This window comes from Rattus norvegicus, chromosome 16 (assembly GCF_021556685.1).
Source record: "Rattus norvegicus strain SHRSP/BbbUtx chromosome 16, alternate assembly SHRSP_T2T, whole genome shotgun sequence".
In the NCBI taxonomy this organism is placed as follows: Eukaryota; Metazoa; Chordata; class Mammalia; order Rodentia; family Muridae; genus Rattus; species Rattus norvegicus.
The window spans coordinates 88,375,083-88,401,807 of NC_141549.1; positions in this window are offsets into that span (position 1 = coordinate 88,375,083).

The window sequence follows — 26,725 nt, forward strand, 5'->3', positions numbered from 1 at the left end:
AAAGTCTTAGTCGTGAATACAATTAAGGAATGTCCATCTGCTTGGCATGAACTTCTGAAAATCTGTGAACCTTTTCCCATCTACTTCGGGACCAGGCGGGAATCTTTTTGTTTCAGTAATTTCTGGGTGGCTGGTGGAATCTGATAAGAAACAGCAGGGCCTGAAGTATTTCTGAGGAGCACCAGGCCTTACCTCTGGTGTGCAGAATAATGGTTTTGGGGAAAAACTCAGACTTTAATTCCAAAATTTTGAGACCTGATTTTTTTGCCTTTGCTGGCCTCTTAAATGAGGTGGACAGGGATAGGTCATGGCTAATTCCGTTTAAGAACAACTTCCTAAACTCCCGTTTACGAATACAGTCAAGACGTTGCACGACTAAATATAAAAATGCAAGACTATAACGACGAGAGAGACTGAGAGCACGTTCTGTTCTTTCAGAGGACCCGAGTTTGTTTCCCAGCACTCATGTCAAGCAGCCCACAGTGACCTGTCAATCTAGGTCAACGGTATCCTGACGTCTTCTTCCGAGTGGCCTCCATCGGCTCTTGCACACACATAATACACATTCACACAGACACAAGTGCACAAAGACGGATAAGTAAATCTTGAAGAACATGTGATACGATCTGACAGGTGGGTATGCACTGCAGAGGTCGATGTGGTCAAGATCTCAGAAACGACAAAACCAGAGAGATGGAACAAGAACGTTAGGAACCAGCTCCCATGTCACCTTGCTGTTTCCTGTTGCTCCTGGAGCCATCGTGGCTCAGGGGGAGCTCGGGTTCAGCAAATAAGATCTATCTCCTCTTTAGTCCACATTCATTACAGTACAGTATGTGGACTGGTGCAGAGTAAACAATTTAAATAGTGCCGTATATTCTACACCCATTACAATTTATGTATTTCTGGAATCAAGAGTCCATTATCAGAAATGGAAATTACCTTTAATGAATGTGACTTGCTTTTGATAAATTTCACTGAAACATGGCCACCAGAAATCTTAAGGGATAAGCTAATTTATGGGTTCTTAATCGCCCACAGACTCACAGAATTGAAGACGAGAATGCTCTGTGAGAAACTTGCCATGGCTATCCCTCTCCCTCCCCTTACAGGCAACAGGATGAGGCAGGTTCCATTCTGGCCCGTCTCAGCTTAATCCCTTGCTGTTCTGAGAGTGTGAAATGCAATTAAATGCACTTCTGAAACCTTCCCCAGAGTGCTGCTTACAATATCGCCTGTATTAAGCAGGCAGAGCACGGTGACACTGCAGACACGTGTCTAGAACTAGTAGTTGTCACGAAGCTTCTGAAAACCAGTTTGTAAATTAAAGCGTTCCATCAGCAGCTGTTGGGGTACGCCCGGGGTTATTTTAAAAGAGAACAACTAGAATAAACACAGAGTTTTTGTTGGGGTCCGGGTTCCAGGCTCAGAGGTTTCATGAGGGCTGGCTGTGGGTTCTATTCTACCCAAAATGACTCAGTGACATCTTTAGTTTAAGCTTGGGTTCCCCATAGTGTAGTCAGGTGCTTCTCTACCCTTGCCTATGTATTAGTCACTTTCTAGGTAAGCGGCAACTACTGTGGGCCTGCTGCCACGCTCACTCCTTCAATAGAAGAATACTGTTCTCCACCCTGACCACAGGTTTATTTGCTTCTCTAACAGGGAAAGCGTAAAAGGCCGTGACATCCAGCTAAGGCGAGATGTTAAAGTTCTTGAATCCACTTGACCCGTTTGGTGACGGTGATCAGACCATCTAGTCTGCCATGTACCTATTCACAGAAGGTGTCTTGGGTTGAGGAGGGGATCCAGTGTATTTCCTACCTACGGTGTCTCTGAAGACATACTAGGCGTGAACCCCGTGTGGTAAAGCACAAGAGGTGGGCATTTCTTCATCAAATCCCTTCCCCTTTCTTCGGTTTCCCTCAGTGAGTCGTTACATTCCCAGGCACTTCTCTCTATCCTGAGGTCGGGGCTCCTTCATCCTGCCCTGTGTGCACCCTCCTCTGATCTGTCTCCCTTTCATTGTTAAGAACGTGTGGCTGTTAATGCACGATACCGAAGAGCTGCGCTCAGTCTTGGCAGAAATGGCTGATAGCCTCCATCTGTACCGTCGCTCAGTCTTGACTCTTCTGTTTCTATGGCCCTCACGGATATCACTCTTTTCTCAGTAAGTTAATACCCACAAGGTGACGAGAAGTCCTTATCTGTGGCAGAGACAGATGTGTGTGGAGAGCCGGACAACTCAAAGGAAAGTACTCAGGATCGAGGTGCTGGGGAGAGGACATGGACACATCTTCCATGAGCCCTATGGTCCGCAGGCGCACCACCAGCAACGAAGACCTTGTTCCTGACTGACTCACAAGCCAGACTGACTCTCATGCTGACACCAGGAGAATTAGGAAGCCATGTGCCCACCAAATCACAGCACCTTTACCTTACCTCACTCATCATGTCTGACTGGACTGCGGCTTTTTCTCCATGTCTCCATCTGGCTTTCCTTTTGGATACACGGGCTGACTTTATGTGCCCGAGTCGTCATACTTTCCCCCGTGTCCCATTGGCTCCATAGGCTGTACATGACCTTGAACTATCTGCTGAAGTGACAGACGACATTCCCCGTGACACACTTCACATTGACCATTCATCACAGACAGAATGCTCACAGCCAAGATGGGAACTACATACACGAGAACCTTCAACAAAAAGAAATTTGAGTAGATAAAGCCATCATCCTCACTGGCGCTCTCTGGTGGTCAGTCTTTTTTCTTTATAATCTTTATCCTATTTACTCCAGGCCTCTTCCCAGCACCTTACTATTGAGTTTACTTCCTGGGTCCCAGCAAGCCCCGCAACACAGTCATTTCCTGGGTCCCAGCATGCCCTGCAACACACTCACTTCCTGGGTCCCAGCATGCCCCGCAACACATCCTGACCACAGATTGCCTACCCAGGGAAAGTATAACCATATCGTTAGCATTAAGCAGCAAAATATCAATGAAATGTATAAGCTATATCTATAGTCCTGTTACAAACAATAAATCTCATACAAGGGGAAGCAACTGGTAGAAGTTCGATGGAGAAAGGCATTAGAGCAGCCCCGGGGAATAAAGGGAGAAGGCGAGAAGCATGAAACAAACATCAGAATTAAAGTGCAAATTGGGAAATGGAAATGTTTCAGAACTATTTGGTCTCTGGAAGAGGTTATCAGGAAGCCTTCAGAGCTTTCTCTGAGGTCAGACAGGGAAAGAAAAGTCAGGGATGCTCCGTGGGAGAAGTGCTTTCATACTGTCAGCCCCGGAAGTCAGACTAGCTGTATTATTTAAAAGTTATTTAACGTCTTCTCTTTCAGCGGACTTTTTTGTATGTTAGGCAGCATGGTAGTATATAAAGTTCAGTGGTTACTAAATCTTTCAGAGATCAAACGCCATTTGATTGCGTTATATATAGGGATGCAGTCAGCCTGTGACTTACTCTGTGATTAGCACCCTCAGACTTCTGAAGGTGAGATGTGGTGCAGAGTGAGCGGGAGAGGCAAAAACGCAGATTCGCAGGAACTGAGTAGTTGTTGTGGCTTTGCGGTTGTGATGTGCACCGGTGTGGGAGCTCTAGAACACTGGGAGGATGTAAGAAACCTAAAAGAAGACATTTGCAGAAAGGGTTTGTGAGTACACATTAAGGAAACAGAAATAACAGAGACAGGGCTGTCATTCAAAATAAAGATGCTTGGAACAGGATTGAGATTGGGGATGGGAAAGTTGTCATAAAAGGCCAGACAGAGGATGCTCATTTGGGAAGCCATATTGTCTCTGTTGGCACTATTTAACTCTGTTAAAAAGAAACAGTTTTGTGTTGCAGACAAAACACAAACGAGTAATCATGTCTGTGTTCCAGTAAGACTTTTTCTATAAAAGCAAGTGGCAGGACCTGATTTGGCTAGAGAAGGTGGGGAGAGGGGTGGTTGGTGACCACTGAGCAGAATGTGCAAGACCTGCTGGTTTCTACAATTTAGGAATTTAGGGGATTGCACAGTTCAATGTCTGTACTATCAACCCGGCAAGACCAAAGTATAAGTCAGCAAAAATTGGATCCTGCGCACAGTGAAACCAATAGTTGGTTCTCCGAAAAGAGAAACTGGACTGATAGACTCTTAGCTAAATTAACCAAAGAGAGAGAGAGAGAGAGAGAGAGAGAGAGAGAGAGAGAGAGAGAGAGAGAGAGAGAGAGAAACACAATAAAAATATAAGTGAAAAGGGAGAAATTGCCACACATAACAAAATTCAGAAAACTGTTAGGACTTAACTTTCTAAAACCTATGTTCCTCTTAGAGTTAAACAACACACCCAGATTAACCCAAGACTTAATGAATAACTCAAAGGAATCTATAACCCCCAACAAAACTGAAGAAATAACAAAACACCTCCCAACTGAAACATTCCCAGAACTACATGGATTCACAGGAGAATCCTACCAGAATTAACATCAATACCACTCAAATATTCCACCAGAGAGAACATGAACGAAGGTTCCTAAGGCAGAAGCAAAACAAAAGACAAAAGTCACAGAGCTGATAAACATTGGTTCAAAATTTTCATAAAATACTGGCCAACCACATTCAAAGCCATGCCAAAAAGATTATTCACCAAACGTACATAAATCAATACATCTGTCTATCACAAAATAGATTTGAATATAGAAATTGTATGATCATCTCATCCTACACAGATTCGTGCGCACGCACACACACACACACACACACACACACACACACACACACACCTCAAACCAAAGTGATAGAAGGCCTCTACAGTGACAACGTTAAGACACTGAAGAAAGAAATCAAGGATGACACCAGATGGTGGAAAAACTCACATGTACTCCAGGATTAAAAGAGGTGGGATTATGAAAATGTTCATGCTACCATAAGCAATACACAGAGTCAACTTAATCCTAGTTAAAATACCAGTGTCATCCTTCAAATGCAAAATATAAGCAATGCAAATGTGTCTACAGAGACGTAAGAGACCAAGAGATGAAAAACAAAAAAAACCTGAACAAAAAGAAGACTGTGAGAGCTGTGACCATGCCTGACTCCAAACTCTGAGAGCCATAATAAGACCAGCATGGCGCTGGCACACCAGCATATGGATGGGATAGAACCGATGGCCCAGAAAGGAGCCTACACAACAACGGTTACCTATTTTCCCCTAAAGGTTTCAAGAGTGGAGACAAGAATCTTCAGCAAACAATGCTGGGAAAACTGGATCTCAACATGCAGAAGATGCAATCAGGTCTTCAACCTTCACCATGCCCTAAAGAATTCAACATCATCAGGGCCCCAACATAGACCTGATTCCCTGAATCTTCCGGAGGAAAAAAAAAGTAAGGGTTACACCTCAACTTCCAGGCACAGGTAAGATGTCTCTGAACAAGCAAACAAAAAACAGCAAATAGGATCTCATGAGAGTTTCCCTACAGCAAAGAAAACAGAAATGACTTAACAGCCAACCCTGAGAATGGAAGAGAACCTTTTCGAGCTGTTCACCAAGCAGAGGGTTAGTGTCTCAGGCAAAGAATAGAAAAGGTACCTAAACATTGAGAAAAATAAACAACAATCCAATTAAAAAAACAAAACAAAACTATAGCACTGAACAAGAATTCTGAAAAAAAATGTAAATTATTAGGAAACATTCTTAAAAGTACTCAACATCTTTGGTGTTAAGGAAATGCAAATTAAGACTATTTCACCTCAGTCAGAATGGCCACCACCAAGAGTACAAACAGCAGCAAATGCTCATGTGGACAAAGGGAAACAGGCTTGTTCTTTTCTACTCTATTCACCGCAGCTAAGGGGTGGGTAAATCTAGAAGTCCGTCCACAGGAGAGTGGACAAGAAATAATGTGGCATATATACACAGTGGATTATTAACTGTGAAGAAAAGAAGAAATTTTCAGGTAAGTAGAACTAGAAAAGTGTGTGCCGGCTGGATGGAAAAAGGCCATGTGATCTCTCTCATATGCAGATTCCAGCTTCCCATCTTTTTTCTGCGTAATTGGAAGGCAGGGAAGTAGCAAGGGTGCTCGTGACAGGAGGGAGACATAGGTCATATGTTAAAGAAGTAAATGTTGGAATGCTGTGTGTAAAAAGCTCAAGGTGGAAGGGACTTGGGGTGTGAGGAAATCAGAGAGTACAGGAGGAGGGATACTGATCTAACAGAACAGGAAAAGCCAAGCCACATGGGAGCTACCATCTCCTCCACTTTTTAAAGTACAGGAGGGATAGTAGAATACAGGGGAAATTGAAGAGTTGTTAAGTACCCCAAGTTAAATGACTAAGCAGGTTAGCAGTGGGTATGGGGAATTGGTTAACCACCGGCAGACCAACTAAAACCATGGGTCTGTGAAAAAGGCCTATAGACCTTCCTAAGGTCTCCAAAGTGATACTGGCTTTTGCCATATTCCGTGATTTCCCACCATAACCACATGGTAAGACCCTATACAGAGAGGTTGCAGGACATAGAGAAATCAATTCCAACCACACCAGGAAATGTCTTCCCTGCCGGTCAGCTTTCATGCAGGCTTCTGGGGGAGCAAAGACATCAGTGGTCTTACCAGATGTTACATGTTGCAATGCTCTCAGTCAAAGGATTCTTACTGGAACAACAGTGGGATAGATATTGCTGGGTAACAAAGCTCTTTTCAGTGGATTGTAGGCCTGCTCCACAGAAGGGAATTACACGCCTGGTACTGTAATCCTGGTCTAAAGTCCCAGGCTGGGGAGGTCATAGGGAAGAACCTGCTATTGTTAATTTACTGAATAGGCGTGCTATTGGATAATCTTCTAAGTATTTACGCCTATATCTATAGATCTGGGTTGTTCTTAACCTTGGTCTGAAAAGCTTCATTTTGTAGTGGGCAGCAGTTACAGAGATGTGTAGAACTGTTCACAATGTAGAGAATAGAATATCTATGTTAATCCCACCACCACCAAGGTTCAGAGAATGGTGTAGAAGAAAAAATAAATATAAGATCGGGAGTATCCTATTGTGTCCATGTGTATACACTTTCCCCTCTCTCCCCCCCCCCCCACATTTAAAAAGAGAGGGGGAGGACAGACAGACAGTTGTGAACTCCCTAAATGATGAGTACTTAAATTATATTATTAAAATCAAGGATAATTGATAGTTAAAATTATTTCATTTATCCTAAGATCATTTCAACAGATGAGTATTTAAAGATTTTTCTGAGAATACTTTGAGTCCATATTTAACATAATTTCACATCTCATGAGTGGGTTTTGGAGAATTCTTCATAGAAGGCTTTAGGAGATATTTGATAATTTGAGCCTAATTTGAATAACACTTTACATTTTTCCTTATGGTACTACATTGGGTATATTGAGATTAACTTTATAGTACCCATATTTCATAGAAAGAAAGTGGCCCTACAATGTTAGCAATAGGACCTTGAGGGATTTTTTATTGTTGCTTTGTTTTGCTTTGTTGGGGTTTTTTGTTTGTTTGGGTTTTTTTTTTGTCCATTCCTATCTCTTCTCTTACTGTTGGCATCTACTTCCCCCAGGAAACTTTCTGAAACCCAATAAGCAGTGGAAATTCCAGCTTGCACATCAGACCCATTTTAGGGACACCAGAGACTAATCATTGATGTCCTAGGATTGTGGAGTAATACTTGAATTGGGCCTGACTACAGAGCTGAGGTCCAAGGGTGACTAGCCATCCAAGGTGACTACCCATTGAAGGCACAAGTTCTTGGCTTCATGTTATGTTTTCCTTCATAGACAACCAGAAAATCCCAGAATGTGGTACAGTGGAAGACTGAAGCCTAAGGAAGCACTCAACACCTCCAGGAAAATTGATTAGAATCCTTGCACTGTAAATGTAGCCCGTGAGGCAGACTTTTCATGACTTTAACTATGGGAAGGGCATGATGCAGTCAGGGTCCTTGTCTGACAGGACAAGGATCTAATATACTCTTCTACTCATTGGCTAGATAGTTATCAACTAATCTGTACTAGATGAAGTGTTAGGCAGGGGAAATGCAGCAATGAACCATGGCACCCTGCCCCAAGACCTTTCCTCCGCACACACTGTGCTCTCCAGCAGTGGGTGGCTGGGAACACGGGCAAATGTCCAGCTCCTGAGACAAGGCCATCAAGCCACACCGGAGGTCCCTGGAGTCTAGGGCAGAGTTCCAGTCTCACAGGGAAACAACAGTACAAGACAGGAAGTCAGTGCAGACACTGGCCACAGACTAAACAAAAATGGTGGAGAACAGGGGAAAATTACAGCTTGATAAACACACATCCCATGGGTCTGCTTAGGCACAGGGAAGAGAAGCCATGAATGGAAGGGTTACCCTCACCCCCAGACACTGCAGAAGAGTGTGAAAAACTGGGGGTCACTGAGCCAGCATGAACTGTGCTCAGCTGTGAAAAGACAATTGCCATATGGAATATTCGAAATGGTCAATTTTACTAACTATTTTTGATTAGGTTTACTTATGAAATTTTGATGTTTTGTCTCACCTAAAGTTAAATCACCATGCCTATTACTGAAGGAGTTCAAGTCAATTGTATCTTTCAACAAAGCAAATTTTTTTTGACACGTTGACCTTACCCAACAAACATCTTCAGTTTTCAACAACTTAAGTAGAAAAGAGGGGGTTAGAATGCTGGCTAACGCCAGCAGCGTTCCAAGTAGAATCTTCTGCATCATTAAGTAACTTCAGAATCTAAGATGAAACATTCCAAAGCAGTTTTCTATTTAGGACAAAAGAGTTCACGAACCGAACTGTCTAATTGGTGTATCAGACCACTAACTCTTTCGTGATCTCTCTGCTATAAATTTCTAAAGCCCTCCAGATTGTACTGGGGTTCCTGAAAATTTTGAGAGACTGGGTCTCTCAAAATCAACCTGCCTGGAGTTCCTTGGGAGTGTCAGCAAGTGCTAAAAGGTTACGCATTGATTTTTATGCAAACAATAGCTGAGTTACCCTTTCCACCCATTATATGATTGTGTTTACCCGTTCTAAGCATGTGTCCTGGCTAGTTCGATGTCAACTTGACACAAGGTAGAGTTGTCTGAAAGGAGGAAGACTCAACTGAAAAAAGAAAATGCTTCCAAGATCCAAGTATAGAACATTTTCTTAATTAGTGGTTGATAGGGAGGTCTCAGCTCATTGTAGGTGAGGCCACCCCGGGCTTGTGGTCCCGAGTTTTATAAGAAAGCAGGCTGAACAAGCCATGATGAGCAAGTCAGTAAACAGCAACACTCCATGGCCTCTACATCAGCTCCTGCCCTCCAGATTCCTGCCCTGTTTGAGCTCCTTTCCTGACTTCCTTTGATGATGTACAATGATTTGGAAACTCTTTACTCCCCAAATTGCTTTTTGTTATGGTGTTTCCTCACAGTAACCCTAACAAAGAAGTATGTATCACCCACTGGAGGGAACACATAACTATGTGCATTATGATACACATCAAATGTGTGTCAGTGTTAGGAACTGTGTTGTACCCTTCTGGAAGGAGACCGGGAAGACATCAGGCTCCCTAAGTTTGCCGTGCCACAGGATGCTTAGGTATCAGAGGGAGCTCTGGAGATATCTAACCTCTGCCAACTGAGCAGAGCACTGGGGCTGTAAGTCATTGAGTCAGAAAGCAGCCAATGAGCAACCTGTGCCATGCCATGGGCATCATACGCAGGGGTGCAGCGACACCTGCCTCAGAGACCCAGCTTTTGTCTTTACAATGAGTGAAGAAATCACGGGCCCCTCTCCTAGGGCACAGCTCCAGCTGTGCTGGGTGCCCAGCAGCTAGCTAAACGCTCGCACATTTGCTAGAATTTAAAACCCAGAAACGGCCCCAGATATTGCTTGCAAAATTGCTTGTTTCTTCACAATGCCACTCGATGTATTTCATCCTGGCCCCAGCTGTTTCTACAGCATCCCCTAGCACCATAGAGAGCTCCCAAGTACAATTCCGCCCACAGAGTCAGGGTGGCTTCTGGGAGGTGTTTCTTAGGAATTGAGCAGGGGCTTGTGAAGTAAGGTTAAGCGGAGGAGAGATCAAGGCAGCAGGGCAGTCTAATTCCGTGCAAAGGTTTTGTGCCTGAATAAACAGATTTTACGAAAGGCACGTGATATAGTGACGAGGACGTAGGAAAAATAGACAAGTGTATGCTACTCAGAGATAGCCCTGAGAGGGAAAAGAGGGGATATGCAGCCTTTATGGTTCTCAGGTCACGGGTACTGTTTGATGGTATCATGCCATCGTCTGTGTGAGTCCTGGCTCCCACCTGTGCACATGCTTTCACTTACCTGCACATAACACTAAGCGGCAGGAGTCTGCATGTGGACAACCCCGGAGAATATTGCTTATCACCTTATCCCAATCCATACAGAGCAGTTATTAGCAGTGACTCCTCCATGCCACAAAACATTGTTAATAAGGTGGAAGGCCTAGATACACAGTGCGAGGGATTTGTTCAGGGTTTCCTCTCAGCGACGGAGAACACACAGGACATGCGCCATGTTTTAGCGGTGAGGAAGCTGCCACAGCAGGCCTGAGCGCTGCAGGTTGCAAGGCGGATTCTGTCAAATGTCATGTTGCATTGAGCTGACACAGAACGATCCAACGTCTTGCACACTCTCATTCTGGCTGCACAGCGCGCGCGCGTGTGTGTGTGTTGTGCTTTATGGCTGTTTTGTGTTTTGTTAATGAAATGTAAAAATTATATGTGCCACAGTGAAACTTGGAAACAATCTGTGTGTCTTGAGCTGCAGATAACTCAGGGTAGGGTAGATGATAATCAGATATTGGCCCAAGTGGGGGCGGGGTGAGAGTAAAAGTCCAGGAGAGAAACCCTGTGTGAATTCCCTATCTTATTTCGAGATTAGGTTTTTTGCTGGAGTCAGACATAAATCATGTGTGGAGTGATTGATTGATTCTTGTCACTGACTACAGTAAACCGAATTAAAGGCACTGGGGTTGATGGTTTCAGTAACAACACACAGGGGGAGGGAGAGAGATCGGATAACAGCCCTACCCCCATGAGACCCACACAGCTGCAAGCCAAATGAAGTTTCAAAATGGCCGCCTATTCCACCCACACGGGTCAATAACAGTTACTTCTTTTTCTCTAGTCCTAAATCAAGCACAGTAGTCTCAACTGAAACTTCTTTTTTCTTTGTGCTCTGTCAGCATCTTGTATGACATTACCTGCTCAACCCTGTACAGACTGGCCGGTATACAGAAAGTAACCAACATGGCAGACCCCGGGGAAGCTCTTGTGGTCTGGATAAACCTGAATGCTGTAGATTTCTGAGCAGGGGGGCCAAGAATGTGCTAATTCAAAATCCTGGGAGGTCTGCACAATCAGTCTCCAGAGGTTTCAGTGGCAAAGTAGCAGTGAAGGTATGTCAAGGACCAGTGAGAGACATGGAGGCCAATGACACCGAGAATGCGAGTTTACCGTTAGACTGTGACTGGCAATGACGTATGCACGAATTGGATTATTTTTTTTTTCCTTGAAGGATACAGGAGTGCATGTAAACAGGGGATGCCTGCTCTGATAGAGGCTGAGGCTTGACTCTCCCGACTTCCGGCTGCGAGGGAATCGGTTCTAAGCTTATCTAGCTGCTGCAGGAGCCGCGAGATCCGTTCATCAGATTCTGCCTGAGAATTCTCCTTTGTGAGGGTGGAGAAAATTATGCCTAGTAAGATTTCCATTCCAGTTCAATTTGCTTTCGGCCCCGCTGAGCAGCTGAAGAGAGGCAATCTGGTGGGATGAGAGCTTCAGAAATGAGGGAATTGGATGCATTTGGGAGGGTGTGAGGCAGCTGGGCACACTAGTGGGACGCTTTCGGGAGGTTATTTACTCTTTAAGGCGTCCAACAAACAAACAAACAAACAAACAAGGCTTTTATTTCCTTAGATGTCAATCTAAAAATTACCTATATTGTGAACCTCCCTTTCCCACCAGAAAAAAAATAATAAAAAAAGTAATAAAATTTAGATTCTATCGTGGTAGACTAGACCATCACTTTCTTTCCAATGAGGAGTCTCAAATTCAGTATTGCACCCCGAGAGCAGTTGTCACTGAGACAAACAGTGCCCGGGACTGAGCTGTCGCCTGCCTACACTGCTAGCAATGGGGCTTCCCAGCAAAGCTCTGATCGTTATGTAAACGAAGTCAGAAAAAATTTAACTTTTCAACTGTCAGATTGATGATAAACAGCAAGAAAAATCATTACTTATTATATTTTTATTATATATTTAAGCCACTTTCCTGGCATGGGTTTGTTTGCTATTGGGTCTGGGAAAGCTGGGGCGCATAGCAATCTCTCAAACGATTCCTGGGAATCGCTATTTATTGCTATGTGAGTCTAATATTTCACAGCCTTTCTGCCCGGGACTTGTGACTCTCCGCACATATTTTTAATCCACTCTTTCTATCTTCTTGAGGAGAGATCAAAAGATTTTGTGATTTATGCTAACTTAGCAAAGAGCTAGTTAACTGTCTCCCTGTAAAGGTGAATGGTAATTTTTTTTTTCCTCCAGGTCTTTCTTTTGCTGTGCTGCTTGGCACGGTAGATTTCTTATAACATTTGTCAGGATGAATTTATTGGGAGGGATTTATTACCACTAGATATTATCCTGTCATTTGGTCACCTTGCAGTTTGTTTTATTAATAACAAGCACGCAGGCAGTATCTTCAAAGCCTTTGCATCCTTCCTGGGAGCAGCGTGGCGTCTGCATGGTGGTGGAATAGGGTTGGGTCCATCCTGCAAAGATCACGATTCAACGTCTGACCCTGGCGCCACCCCACACGTGCGGTAACACGGAAGTAAACGGCCCCTCTGGTTCACCTTCCTCAAATCTGCTTCTAGCCAAGCCTGGCAGGGTCAAGGCTTCCTCTCCGGCTGGGCCACAGCATTTGTTCTTTTTTATCGTCCCCACACAGGCACCGATGGGTCTTTAGCTGCAGTGGGTTCCTGAAGCTGCAGTTTTCATTGTGATAACCTGACCTCCGGAGGCCTTGCCCTTCAGTCTGTTTAATGAAGCGCTGAGCTAGAAAGGGTCTTTGTTCTCTCATTGCTCTCTCCACAACGTTTTACCATGCACCCGATAAAGGGCTTCTGTGGGATTTGTCTAAAAGAAGTGCATTTTGAAGAATTACAGGACGCCTGGGAGAACAATACCCTCAAAGATGTGGGGTAAATGTTTCGATTGTTGAATTAGAAAGCGCAAGGTATGGTGAGATGTTAGGACACAACCTTCGCAATTTTCAAAATGTGGGATTTTAATATTCTCATAAAAAGAACGTCACTAGGATAGATTTACTGGAGGTACTTCATGTTTGAATTAGAAACACAGAGTCTGAGGGTGGTTAGGACTCCTGCTCAAAGATGGGAGATGAATATGAACCCCAGAGACCGAGTGAAGAGAACTCTAGATCCTGCATAGCTCTCTGGAAAGCCTGTGGATCATGCGAGAAGCGACTCCCTATGAGGACCACAGACTGCCTGCCCGTGGGCAGGATAGTTTGAAATGTTTCTTAGTGTGTTCAGTGAAAGAGCAGGTTCCCAACCAACATACCCAGAGACTGTCCTCTGGTGTCCTGCAAGCACCTGGAAGAAACATTTAAAGGAGAAACTAGCTCAACCAAGCTTGAGGTCCTGAGGTAGGAACAGGATACCAAGTTTTGCCATCATTAAAGCACCGCCCCACCCGCACCCCGCACGCGCATGCGTACACGGCCCAGAAAAAGACTGCAGAGACCCAGTCTGTAATCCCCAGGGTCAGAAGCACCTAACTGAACATATAGAGGGGCGCCCCTGCCACAGGGTGTGAAAGATGGATTCGTTTTAAACTACCTTAAGGGTAGATGCAGCTCAGACTTGGATATTTGAGGGAAGGGCATCAAATCCATAGAATTTTTCTTTTAGAATTTAACCACCCAGATAATGTTAGCAAATTCTATACTATCTCACCAAACGTAACCAGGTTGACCCTGATAATGCCAGAGTTATATCCTAAGCTGTATAGTTTTGGTCACACGCGTATGGCTCATTAGACCACTTGACATCCATCATGCCGAGGTTATTGGATGAAGCTGTCACCAAAGTCAGTTGTAAAGGCTGCATATTGAAGCTGGGTCTTCCTGGGATACGGGACATTACCTTATATTATCAGCAGATGCGGGAGGAAGGAGGAAGCATCAGTGTGCTCTTAGCGAGCCATGACAGACAGCAATGGTGGCATTGTAAACTGACTGTGACGTACTGGGCACGGACACTGGATAATCAGAAGGCTTAAAAATGACCAAGGCATGTCTGGTGCTGTCCATGTGGAAGGACAACCTCACTGGGTCAGGTATTAAAACTGGGGTTTGAGAGTAAGATAATTGATCTGACTCCGTCTTGGCTAGGCTTTTTTAAAAACCTGCAGAGGAACCGGCAGAATGTGATGTAACCTGGCAGGTCCCTGCTCACCCCAGAAGATTCTCTGGAGGAGCAGACGATGAGCAAAGCAATAACGCACAGCTGCTCTGAGTGCAGAGAGAAAGGTACTACTCGGCCACAAATGGGACACGTGTAATGTATCCTTCCCCAAGAATAGGGACAACTGAGAGAGAGGTGGGAAGAAGTATGAGCTAGAGATCAAGGGGGACTGGAGCTACATAATGTCTTCTGTGTACCATGGGGCCACTGCCCTCAAGAGTATGATCAAGCAATTAATAAAGATGGCATATCAGAATATAATGTGACATAATAGAACACTGCTCACCCCGAGATAAAGGAGAGATCATGGAATTTGCAACAATGTCAGCGAGTGTTAGGAGAATAAGCTAAGAGAAATAAGTCAGACAGGGTTGTGTGTGTGTGTGTGTGTGTATGTGTGTGTGTGTGTATGTGTGTGTGTATGTGTGTGTATGTGTGTGTATGTGTGAGTGTATGTATGTGTGTATATATGTGTATGTGTGTGTATGTGTGTGTATGTGTGTATGTGTATGTGTGAGTGTATGTATGTGTGTATATATGTGTATGTGTGTGTGAATGTGTATGTGTATGTGTGAGTATATGTGTGTGTATATGTGTGTGTATGTGTGTGTATGTGTGTGTATGTGTGTATGTGTGAGTGTATGTATGTGTATATATGTGTATGTGTATGTGTATGTGTGAGTATATGTGTGTGTGTATATGTGTGTGTGTGTATGTGTATGTATGTGTGTATGTGTGTGTATGTGTGTATGTGTGTATATGTGTGTGTGTGTGTGTTACTACATACACAGAAGTCAAGCGAGGATGCTGTGTGCCCTGTTCACTTGCTCTCTCCATCTCTCTCCCTCTCTCCCTCTTTCCGCCTTTCCCCCTTTTCCCTTCCCCCCTCCCCCTCTCCCTCCCCCTCCCCTCCCTCTTTCTCCCCCTCCCATCACCATGTTTCAGCCTGGCTGGCTGTCCATCAATCTCAGTAACATTCTTAATTTTCAATGTCCCCGCATCAAATGCCAGGATTTCGGGTTTATATGGCTGTGCCTTACATTTTTACATGGGTAGTAGCATCTACACGCAGAACCTCAGGTGCATGCGAAAAGTGTCCTTGCAATATGAATATACCTCTGGTTTGGAAAAAAAAACTTACTCTTTTTCTTCTTTTTTTTTTTTAACTATTACTTTTTATGGTCTCCTTTTTTTCTGAGTCCTCCTTTTTTTTTTAATCCCTGTCTTTCTTTTGAACAGGAACATTTCTTGGTTTAAAATTTTGAGATGTGTGGGTGGCCCCATTCCTCAACTGATGTTCTACCAGCACCTGACCAATACGGATGCAGAAACTCAGCTAACCCTAGGACTGAGCCTGGGGACCCCTAAGGCAGAGCTAGGGGGAGAACTGAAGGAGCTAAAGGGGTTGCAACCCCATGAGAAGAACAACATTAACTAACTGGACCACCCAGAACTCCCAGGGACTAAAACCAACAACCAAAGAGCACACATGGAGGAGCCAGGACTCCAAGTATGTAGGTAGCAGAGTGCCCTATCTAACATCAATGGAGGGGCAAGAGGCTGGATGCCCCAGACTAGGGGGATGCTAGAGGGGTGAGGTGGATGAATGGGTGGAAGAGCACCCTCGTAGAGGCAAAACGGAGGGAGATGGGGGGAGATGGGATAGGAGTGTTAACGGAAGGGTAATCGGGAAGGGGGATATCATTTGAAATGTAAATGAATAAAATGATTAATAAAAATTAAATAAAAATAATCCAGGAGGAGGCTGGGCTGCCGCACTCGTGAGAACACTAATTCACTGTGGTCCCTTGTCTCGTGACCTCCCAGGCAGATGGAGTTCCTCTGTAAGAACTCCATCACTCCACTCTCACTGCCGTCCGCCCCTTATTGAGTTGTCGGTAAGTGTTTTTCAATAAGCAAAAGGCATAGCGCCACTTCCCACATGACATCTTCTTCCCTACGTTCCTTTCAAAGTATCCATTTAAAAAGCTCTACGATCTTATGGCTGGCTCATAGAGTGTAAATAAATAATCCATTCTGCTGCAGGTGACAGATTAATTTTTCTTTTGAAAATTCCCATGGTACCCTTCCCTTTGCGATGACTCCCCACGGGTTTCTTACTACCGTTGTGAGATCGGTGGTTCTTCACGGGGGTTATCTTCTTTCCAAAGGGACCCTTGGCACTATCCGGAGATATTTCTGATTTCAATACCCTTTTTGTGGGGAGGGTGGCTATTTCTTTCATGTGTAGAAGCCGGGAGGTTGATAAACACCCAGAACATCTGTAGCAGCACCCTCACTTCAAAACATTTCCTGGCCCCACATCCCTGTGGTCCCCGATTCCAAATCCCCCTTGGCTTTCAGAGCCTCTCATCAAACACTCACGCTTTATACAGCACAGCCCTTCAAAACCTGTCCCTGGCACCCTCGTTACATATCGTCGTCCCTTGCCAATTGCCAATTGCAGCAATGTGCAGGACCAGAATTAAACATTTTTCAAAGCAATTTATTAGACATAAAATCTTTATTCTTCTAAATGTTCGTGAAGAATCAGATCCAAGGTGCAGCTTCGGGCTTTTGTAAGTATTCCACATCCAAACCAGAGGCACTGGGCTTTCAGACAGAACTGGACTCCCTGAAGGAGGGAGGCTTTATCAGTCATGGTGAGGAGGCCAACAGAGCACCAGCTCTCCTCACTGCTGATAAGGCAGCCCTTTGTCTTTCTTCCCAGCATGCTGCGCTCTGGGTGCGAAAGTTCAGCGTGGAGGCGCTTCTGCCCTTCAATCTCAGGTCACTCACATTAAAGTGAGTGGCTTGAATGAGGTAGGAAAGGTCGATGCCCCTTTGCAGGCAGTGTATATGGCTAGCCCACAGGGAACCACCACAGAGGCCAGACACAGCTTCAGAGCTTTTCCCGGTATGGACTCAGGGACTGTGTTGTCAGTATGCCAACTATTTGTAAACTGCCAAGTCATTTACTGGCTCGACTGTAGTTCTAACACCCTCATTCCAGGCTTCTGAGCAGAGAGTCCCCTTCATCAGGTGGATCAGCATCTCACAGCGGCAATCCCAATAACTCCAACAGGGCGCCATATTGCCTAGAAGGTGGATGTAAACAGTGGCTTCTAGCGGTCACATGATTCCACTAAATTACTGGCAGTATAGCGCACACCCTATGGGACGGTAGAGACAGACTGCCCTGCCTGTGGCTGCACCTCATCAGTCTTCAAAAAAGAAAGAAAACAGCCATAACTTCCAGAGGATGTGGCAACAGGGCTCCCTCCAGAAGCTCCCCAAAGGATGGATTCCTAAGAACAGCACTCTTCATGCTGCACAGCCTCATGAGGAAGGTGCAGAGGAGACTCGCTGATCCTTGCTGTGACATGGCATTTGGGAAAGAGACAAACCACCCCTACAGAGCTTGTAAAAATCCCAGCAGGTGGGCGCATTTAGCTTCCTTTCTCCTCCAGGTTCCAGAAGTACACAACACAGGTGCCTGGGTGTTGGTGATCACGACCTCGACCTCGGAGCACAGGTAGTGTAGAGAGGATGTGCACTGCTGTCGGCTAGCCTGCACCTCCCTGGAAGGAAAAAGCTGAGGTCTCTGGGTTTCCTGCCTGGAAGCTTGGTATTTATCTGTTTACTTAGAAGTAAGCGTTGAAGGGGCTAGATCAATAGGAGACCAAGGAACAATTCCGTATTCCAAGTTCTTTTAAGGGAGAGGAATGCTCTCCTAAGATCCAAATAGACATAATTTCAATAAGCAACCCACCTCTACAAGCCTTAGGAACATGAATCAAAGCAAAATTTTAGGAGCATAAATAATTAATTTTCCAAAATTACACACTTAGCAAATCTCCAAGTCCTCAAGTTGAGTTATTTGCACGTGGTAAGTATGTTATTTCTCTCATCTGAAGGCTGAATGCACTATGTATGTTACCATGTCTTGATTGACATGTTTGTATATACTTTAGTGTGTGTGTGTGTGTGTGTGTGTGTGTGTGTGTGTGTGTGTGTGATAGGATATATATGGAGGTCAAAGGGCAGCCTGCAGGAATCCCTTCTCTCCTTCTATCATGTGGGATCTAGGAAGCAAACTGAGAGCAGGTACCTTTATCTGTGAACCATCTCACTGGACTCAGCCTATACCTTGTAAGGCAATGTCTCCTCCTCACCCTGACGTTCACCTTTGTCTCAACTATGCTGGAAGCCAGCAATCCTCCTGTCTCTAGATGCTCAGCTTCTTAGGTGTGTCCTATCTGAACTGCAGTCCTCCGCAAGGGCTGTTAGCAACTGAGTCATCTCTCCAGCCCATGAGCTGGGGAGTACTACAGTCACATATTTGGCTCATAGAATCTCTTCCTATAGGTTAATATTCTGGTTGCATCTTTGGTAATTCATAATAGTTCACCTTCATATCTCTACCCTCTGCTTTTCTCAGTTTTGACTGACATGTTCCTTTCCCTAGGGTGTCACCTGGACTTAGATGATTCTCACCCCAAGTTAACCATTAATGGGTGGTTTCTGAAGGGCTTGACTTACCTGTAATCTGCAGGGTCGTGATGCATGGGCCCCATATGATGCATGGTGGACTATCTTCTCAGAGGGCTCTTGCTCTCTGTTGGTGTGTAACTACCAATCACCAGACAATTCTTTGAACATAGAGGGAAGCCCAAGACACGATTCTGCCCCTGATCTCCCAGATGCTAAACATGAAATCCCTCTCCCTGTTTCTCATAGAATTAACTAATTTGATCAAATTATATAGGTCTTAAAAAAATCACCAAGAATTCTCTTCTGTTCACTACCCAGTAAACAAGCCTGGGCATTTTAATGAATTTTAGTATATCTGTGTGGCTGGATTTCCCTCTTTGCATTCAGGAATGGGCATGGTGTTAATGTTGAGAAGTTAGGACCAGACCTTGACAGCCTCAGGGTCTTGTCCCACAGAACTCTACATCAAGGACTCTCAATTGTTTTTCTAATGAGAACATTATTGGCTTTCTTTTTCACAACAGTTAAGTTTTTTAAAAACTGTCTCCTAAAGCAGTGCATACAGAAACCTTATCCTTACCAAGAACTGCTCAGGGGCTCTCATCTATCAGCTTCCATCACAGGCTTTTACACCGGAGAGGGGAGGCTGGGATGAGCAGAGGGAGAGATAGAACAAGGTAAGGAGAGTCGCCTAATTCCATCCATGTTGGACTATTTCATAGCTGTTGCTGTTGGGTAATTACTTGAGGTTATTTTTTTTTTCTCAATATATTGTTGAATTAAACTAATTTCTCACGTGTGTTTCTAAATAGCCAGAAGCTCAAATGAGCAAAGACAGATGCAATGCACAGTTCCACAACCACAACACACCATGTGTTTTCACGGGAAAACGGTGCCCAGAGATTTGATGTGCAAGTCTGAAGAGCCTCACCGTATGCAAGGTCTGTTCCAGCGAAAAGCAAATTTCCAGAAACTTGTCAATGGCCCCGAGCACCAGTGAGGCAATAAACATCAACGCAAAAAGCAACACAAGGCAAGGAATCCTCTGAAGGAGTATGACTCTATTAATAGCACCAATTAGAGAGTTTTACATGAGATAGGACAGAATTCTAGGTGGTTTGCTAATTAAATATATCAATCTTTTGGTTTGAAAACTACTAAGAATAGCACAGAATAACCTCTTCCAGTTCGCTGACTTTCTGAAAGTCAATGCAGGTAGTGATAATTTTGGACAAATAAAACCTTCATTGAGCCTAAGAAATTGGACATTATTCTTCCCTAAAACTTATTCACCCACTGCAGCTAAATTACATGATTTAATCTCTTCTTTTTCCAGAATCACATCTGTCTTCTCTTTATTTGATGGCATATTGTTAAATTTGACACTTAAATACTTCCGTATATCAAAGGTATGTGAATGCCCTAGCACCTAGCTCTAATAAATAAAAATGCATTTGTAATTTTCTAATAGAAACTTTATCTATGAGAAAAGTAAATGTGTGTGGAGAAATTGGAGAAATGCCGTTCCTTGGTGAAGTGAAGAACAGAGAACTAGACACTTGAGCATCCCTTCCCCTGATAGTCATTCATGCTCTTGAATATTAGAATATCTCACTTTCAAGTTTATTTCCTTGGCAGGAAATAAATATTTAATAAAGTTGGTCGATGCTGGGACTGACTGGGAAATTGTGCCGATAAATTTTGAAAAACCAGCTAACGGCAGAGCATTGAGAAAAAAACAATGTCATTTCATCATCGCAGGAATGAAAACACATTTTCCATCTTTCGTGTCTTTGACCACCCTTTCTCGAACTCGACAAATCTGAAATGTGTGGCTTGATGAAAGTAATTAAAGGGCGGACATTTTGAGCTATGTTCATGTTTGCCACCAGATCTTGTCTCCCTACCACTTCACTAATTTAAATAATCTGAAAGTTACTCAGGTATAGTAACTTTGAAAAGTAGTCCGTGTTAAGTAGCCCTATCCCGGTGAATTTAATTTGTCAAGTAAAATAAGATCAGAGACCCACTCTTTCCACCAGACAACAAAGGACATCAGTACTAGACCCCAGGACCAGCCTCTTGGGGAGTGTGCTTCTGTGAGTTACCCGGTCACATTCAGGCAGTTTCTGGGCTCCTGTTCATTGAAGGAAATGGAGAAAAAATGCTTCATAGTCCTTGAAATAACCTCTGTAGGTCATTGATAAAACATTATCAGAGGTTGTGTATAAAGTACTATGGTCATCTTTATGGTTTCTCCAAAGAACAGAATGAATATGGTATATGCAAAATACACAAGTGTTATGTGTAGATACAGACTACATATAGATGTATATAACACACATGTTATTGACATACAACTGTGGGGGCTAAGCCCCAGGCATGAGAACTGATAGTCTGAGTTCTAGCCCAAGTTCCCATCTGAGTCTGAAGCCTCAGACTCATTGGTTCCCTCAGCTTAAAGACCGTCAAAGAAAAAAGATCCCTGTGTTCAGGCTTTTACTGCATGGGGTTCCCCAACAAAAGCATGGGGAACCAAGAATTCCTCCTCTTCTTTCTCTTGGAGACAAAGTCTCATTATCTATCCACAGTTGGCCTGGAACTTAAGGAGATCTGCTCTATTCTGCCTCCTAAGGGTCTAGTCAATAAAGAGCTATTCTACCCTCAGCCTGTTCAGTGACCCTCTCATTCCTACATACCATTCCAGTCATGCTTGAGAGTATTATCTAACCAGATACTCGAGTACACCTCGACCCAGTCACCTTAGCATAGAAAAGTGATCACCATGCCCAGCAAAATGTCCACAGTGCATTTGTAGTCTCCTGTCTTCTTTTGCATTCTCAGCTTGCAGTTATTTTGGACAACAATACTATTCAACTATTCTGATATCCAAATGAGTTATATTTTCTCTTCAGTACAGACGTAGAGGCTCGGGGCATGCCTCAATTGCTATGCACTGGCTGTTCTTCCAGAGAACCTGGCTCCAAGTCCCACCACCCTCATGGTAGCTCTCAACAACCTGTAACTCTCCGAGGGGATCTAATCTACTCTCTAGCAGCTGAAGGCACCAGGCATGCACATGGTACAGAGACATACATGTAGACAAACCCCTCATACTTATAAAAAAAGAAAACCCTACATGTTTAAAAAACAAAAAGAGGTTTAGCACCTATGATATCTCAGAGCTACCTGGGCACATGTATTACAAGAAAACCAACTACTTTTCTCTACCATCCCTGGAAGTCTTTGTTTCTTTACCGTCACCACCACACACTGGCCGGCAGGGAATCCTCTCACTATTCTTGGATGATATTAGAAGACAGGGTGGATGCTCCTTTGTAAACATGCCTTAAGGAGAGAAAATATTATTCAGAGGCTTTCTGATCCAAACTCACTGGCCGGAACAGACCACATGACTTTAAGAAGCAGTCAGGAAGGGTGGGATGTGGAAGGTTTGATTGCCCATCATCCCAGAAGAGGAGGCGTCTGTGCAGATCTATCCACTTAGTAATCCCCATCACAGTGTTTTCCTTGGCGTCCACCATCCCACCACACAAGAGAGCTGTGGAACTTCGCCCTCTCTCTGGCTCAGAGCTTGGCTCCATATGGTCCTGAGTCCCTCTAAACATGCGCTATATTAAAGGAGAATGTTACTGCCAGACGTCGTGCTTATGACTTCCTTCTGTAGTAGTTGTGATTATCTCAGGTACTGTGGATATGCATATAAAACACATAAATACATGCAACGGCCAGTGTGTAGGTGAGGGCGAGAGAGACACAGGAAAGATGTATACTGTCCTCAGTCCCTCGGTTCAATGATGGGGTTTTCCTCCTTGATTCACCATAGCCGCCCCAACATCTAACAAGGCACAGCATCCAGTAGATGCTTAATAAATGTCCACTGAATAATAAACGGATGTGAGCAAATGAGTAGAATACGTACTTGTGAAACAGAAGGAAAATGACAGGAGGGGAAAGGCATCGGGGAAACCGACTGCTCCTTCCCTGAGTGTTTTATAAACAACTCTTGTCAGAGAATAGTTTTAAGAGAGAAAAACCGAGACTCTACCTTGAACTCAGTGTCAGCTTTTGAATTATCCAGCCATTTCTTTGTATTTCTCTTTCAAAATAGTCCACCCTGCTCTCAGGGATTTAACAACAAAGTAAGACTTATGCGATTGTAAGTTTCCCTCAGAATAAATTCTCGTAAGCTAAAGAAATCATTCCAGTGGCTTTAGATTGCTTACGCTCCTTTGAATCATACACTTGACACCTTGAAGGGACCCATTATAAAGACAGCAAGTCATACTTTGCACACAGACGGTCATGTCCTCTCAGGAACACGCTTTTCTGGAAAGAGTCGGCAATGTGGCCACTTGCTCTGTAAGAAGCCTTGTGAGGTTCTGATGGCTGGTGGGGTTTGAGACAGGTTTGAGCTTTAGTTTCCAAAGAATGAACCTGAGGGTGGCACCTCAGCTGTGTTCATGTTACAACAAAGACTTACTGTTTGGTCATTTGGATGAGCAGGATGAGCAGCACTCCTGGCCCACACAGCACCACACGTGCAGTGGCCCACTCGTCAAGAATATTAGTCACAGCTGAAGCTCACTGTAAAGGGCTGAAGAATTTCAATTGTGAGGCTTTCAATTGTAGATCTTCTTAAACAAGTAACAAAACACAAAACCACTCAAACATTTAAGGTTCTACGCACACACAAACAACAAGTGACAAAAAAAACAAAAGTACTTCATTAATTCTTAGAGGCATCTGGCGGGCAGCAATTGCTTTGCAGTTTAAGATGAGGAAATCAAACAGACAACTGCTGCTGCACGAGGCAGCTACGCTGGGTATGGATGGGAGCCACATGGAATCTAGGCATTATTTTCTGCTCAGTTGTTTTGTTAGTTGGTTTGGTTCTTGAGATAGGCTCTTGATTTACAGCCCTGGCTAATCCTTTGATGATCATCCTACAACAGTGATCCAACTGCTATACTCACAAGCCTGATCTACAACACCTGCTTATACCGTTTTTGAAGAAGGTGGGATGTCTGACTCCTTGTGTCATACAACATATCACCACGAATGTCTAGGGTAATTTTGAGTAGACTCCTTCAGTCATATCAAGGGTTAAGCATGTTGTGTCCAGTGAATACATGGAGAAGCCAGAGGGCGTCACACCTGAATGAAACACTGGCATGCTTGGAGCAACAATTGCTGCTCTCATTGAGACACAGATGCTTGCACGTGGCCAAACGTAAAGACCAGTAATAGCTTTGAGGGTCATCAGAAAGAGGAAAGCCATTTCCCAACACAGGAATTACAGCTTTGAGAGCATCAAAAGCTTTACTTGAAGAACCAGACTCCTACTTGTGAACCCCTAGAGACCTACTGTCACCAGAACCAAGTGGGGACAGGCTGCCTGTTGTATGATTTATTCAATTCAGGAGCTGGTACAGCATGAGATGAAAACCTCATGACTTTCTCTTCAAAATCAGAGAGCTGGGAGCTGCATACATACACTGTGTTTAAGATTTCCCGAGGGGATCGAAGAGGGGGAATGAGACAAAAGCATCCCGTTGAGCACCTCTGGTTCTGATACTTGAACATGAGGGTTCCTGGTGTGACTTTCATAGAAGATCAAATGCAGCATAGCATGGCTGCTGTGCGTCCGAGTGGTGTGAGCATGCCATGGTGCCACAGGACCCACCTCAACGCAGGAAGGAAGGCTCATGTCGTAGGCTCTTTTCCATGGCCCTTCGCCTTGACCTCTGCCCACTGCCAGTGGGACAAAGAACACTTTCTCAGCATGACAGGGTGCTATTTGCACACAGCGAGCTGCTTCCTGTATTCCATTGCTCCATCCCAGCCGGTGTTCCACTTTCAGTGTGGGTAAGCACTTAACGCTTCGAATGAGAATGGAGACATTTGCTATTTAAAGCAGTCTTCTTTCAATTAGAATTTCTTTATGCTCCAGTCTCCCAGTTTATGAATCCTTATGATGGATACAGCTTCTTTTCGATAATTCCTTGGGATGAGTGAATACACCCAATGTTTACTTAGCAAGGATGTCAATGAATTATGAATGGAGGTGGCCGTTCCGATGGACAGGCACGCTAATTAATAAAGCCAGTTCGCTACAACTTTCTAAAATGCATGAGCAGCACCAGGGCTTTTGTAGCAATGTAGCTGATGCAAGTAACAGATTTTAACAGTGTGTCTGGGAAAAGAACAAGTCAAAGAGGAGGTGAGCTGGGTGGACCCAGGACAACCCATTTTGTTTCTAAAAGCCTCTTCTGCTCCCACTTGGCTCTGGTGACAGTGGGTCTCTCCGGGTTGGCAAGTAGAGGTCTGGTTCTTCAAGCAAAGTCTTTGATGCTCTCAAAGGACCATAAGGGAGTCAGACTGGGCCAGATAAATGTGCTTACGTAAAGAAGTATTTCTCTATACCCGGTAGTTTAACCCCTAATCATTCACTAAGAATCTCTTGGTGGAATATTCCTCGAGGCATGCACTTAGAAGGTAAATATTCTCCAGCTACAAATGAAGTCAATAAGTAGCCATGCCTTTGATAAAAGATCCAAATACTTCTATGGTTTGGTAGACCAGATGTTTGCAAGCCCTGGGCTACAGGCTTTGGATCAAGGCAGGTATCACGGACACCATGTTAAAATTAAGACACTGATTCTGATCTCAGAAGGCTTTTTGGGTTCGGCTCCAGTTATCAACGCAGCCTCTGTGTTCATCGGGCTTTGATGAATTTTAATATTTAAAATATTTCCTTCTACGCATCTCTGTCCTGCCTCAGAACATGAGTGTTCCTGGAATATCATTTACATTTTACCTATAATTGTTCTGGGGGTGCCATAACCACTTCCCTCCCTGATTTGTTTCTTTTTTATATTTATTTATGTATTTTTATTGGATATTTTATGTATTTACATTTCAAATGTTATCCCCTTTTCCCTCCTCTTTCATTCCCCCTACCCCTTCTTCTATAAAGATACTCCCCCTCAGGCCCACCCACTCCCACTTCAACACCCTGTCATTTTCATACAATGGGAAAACAAGCCTTCACAGGACCAAGGACTTTTCCTATTGATGTCATACAATGCCACCCTCTGCTACACATGCAGTTGGAGCCATGGGTCCCTCCCTACATGTGTACTCTTTGGTTCTTAAAGAATGAGTGGAGGGTGGGACACCAACCATGATGCCTGATGTAGCAGGAGCAGAAGGCAAAGACAGAGTCCCAGCAGTGTTAGGGCGTTTATTTTGCTGATTTACAGTGAGCACAGTCCTGTTGGTAAGTGCTTTAGGATCACTCAGTACTGAAAATCACTTCAAATTCATAACACACATTCTCGGCTAAGTATAATATATTCAACTGCTCTGAGCAGAGCAAAGAGTGTCTCTTTGTTCTGTAGATGGCTCCAGATTTCTGTTTTCCTGTGTGCACCCACTGCAGAGTCTGGGCCTTTTGAACATGAGCCACACTGCTGACATGGCGAGATGCTGTTACTGTTATGTATATGCATCATGAACCAAAGGAGGATCGTTGGCAGATATCAATAAGGTCCCTAACTCTGTTGACCTTAAGTTAATCAAAAGATTATTATAGGTGGTTTTGGCCTTAAACCTCATCAGAGGAACAATTTAAAAGAGTCAAAAGGTTTGAGCTTCAAAGCAAAAGAGGAGGTGACAGATCTGGAAATTG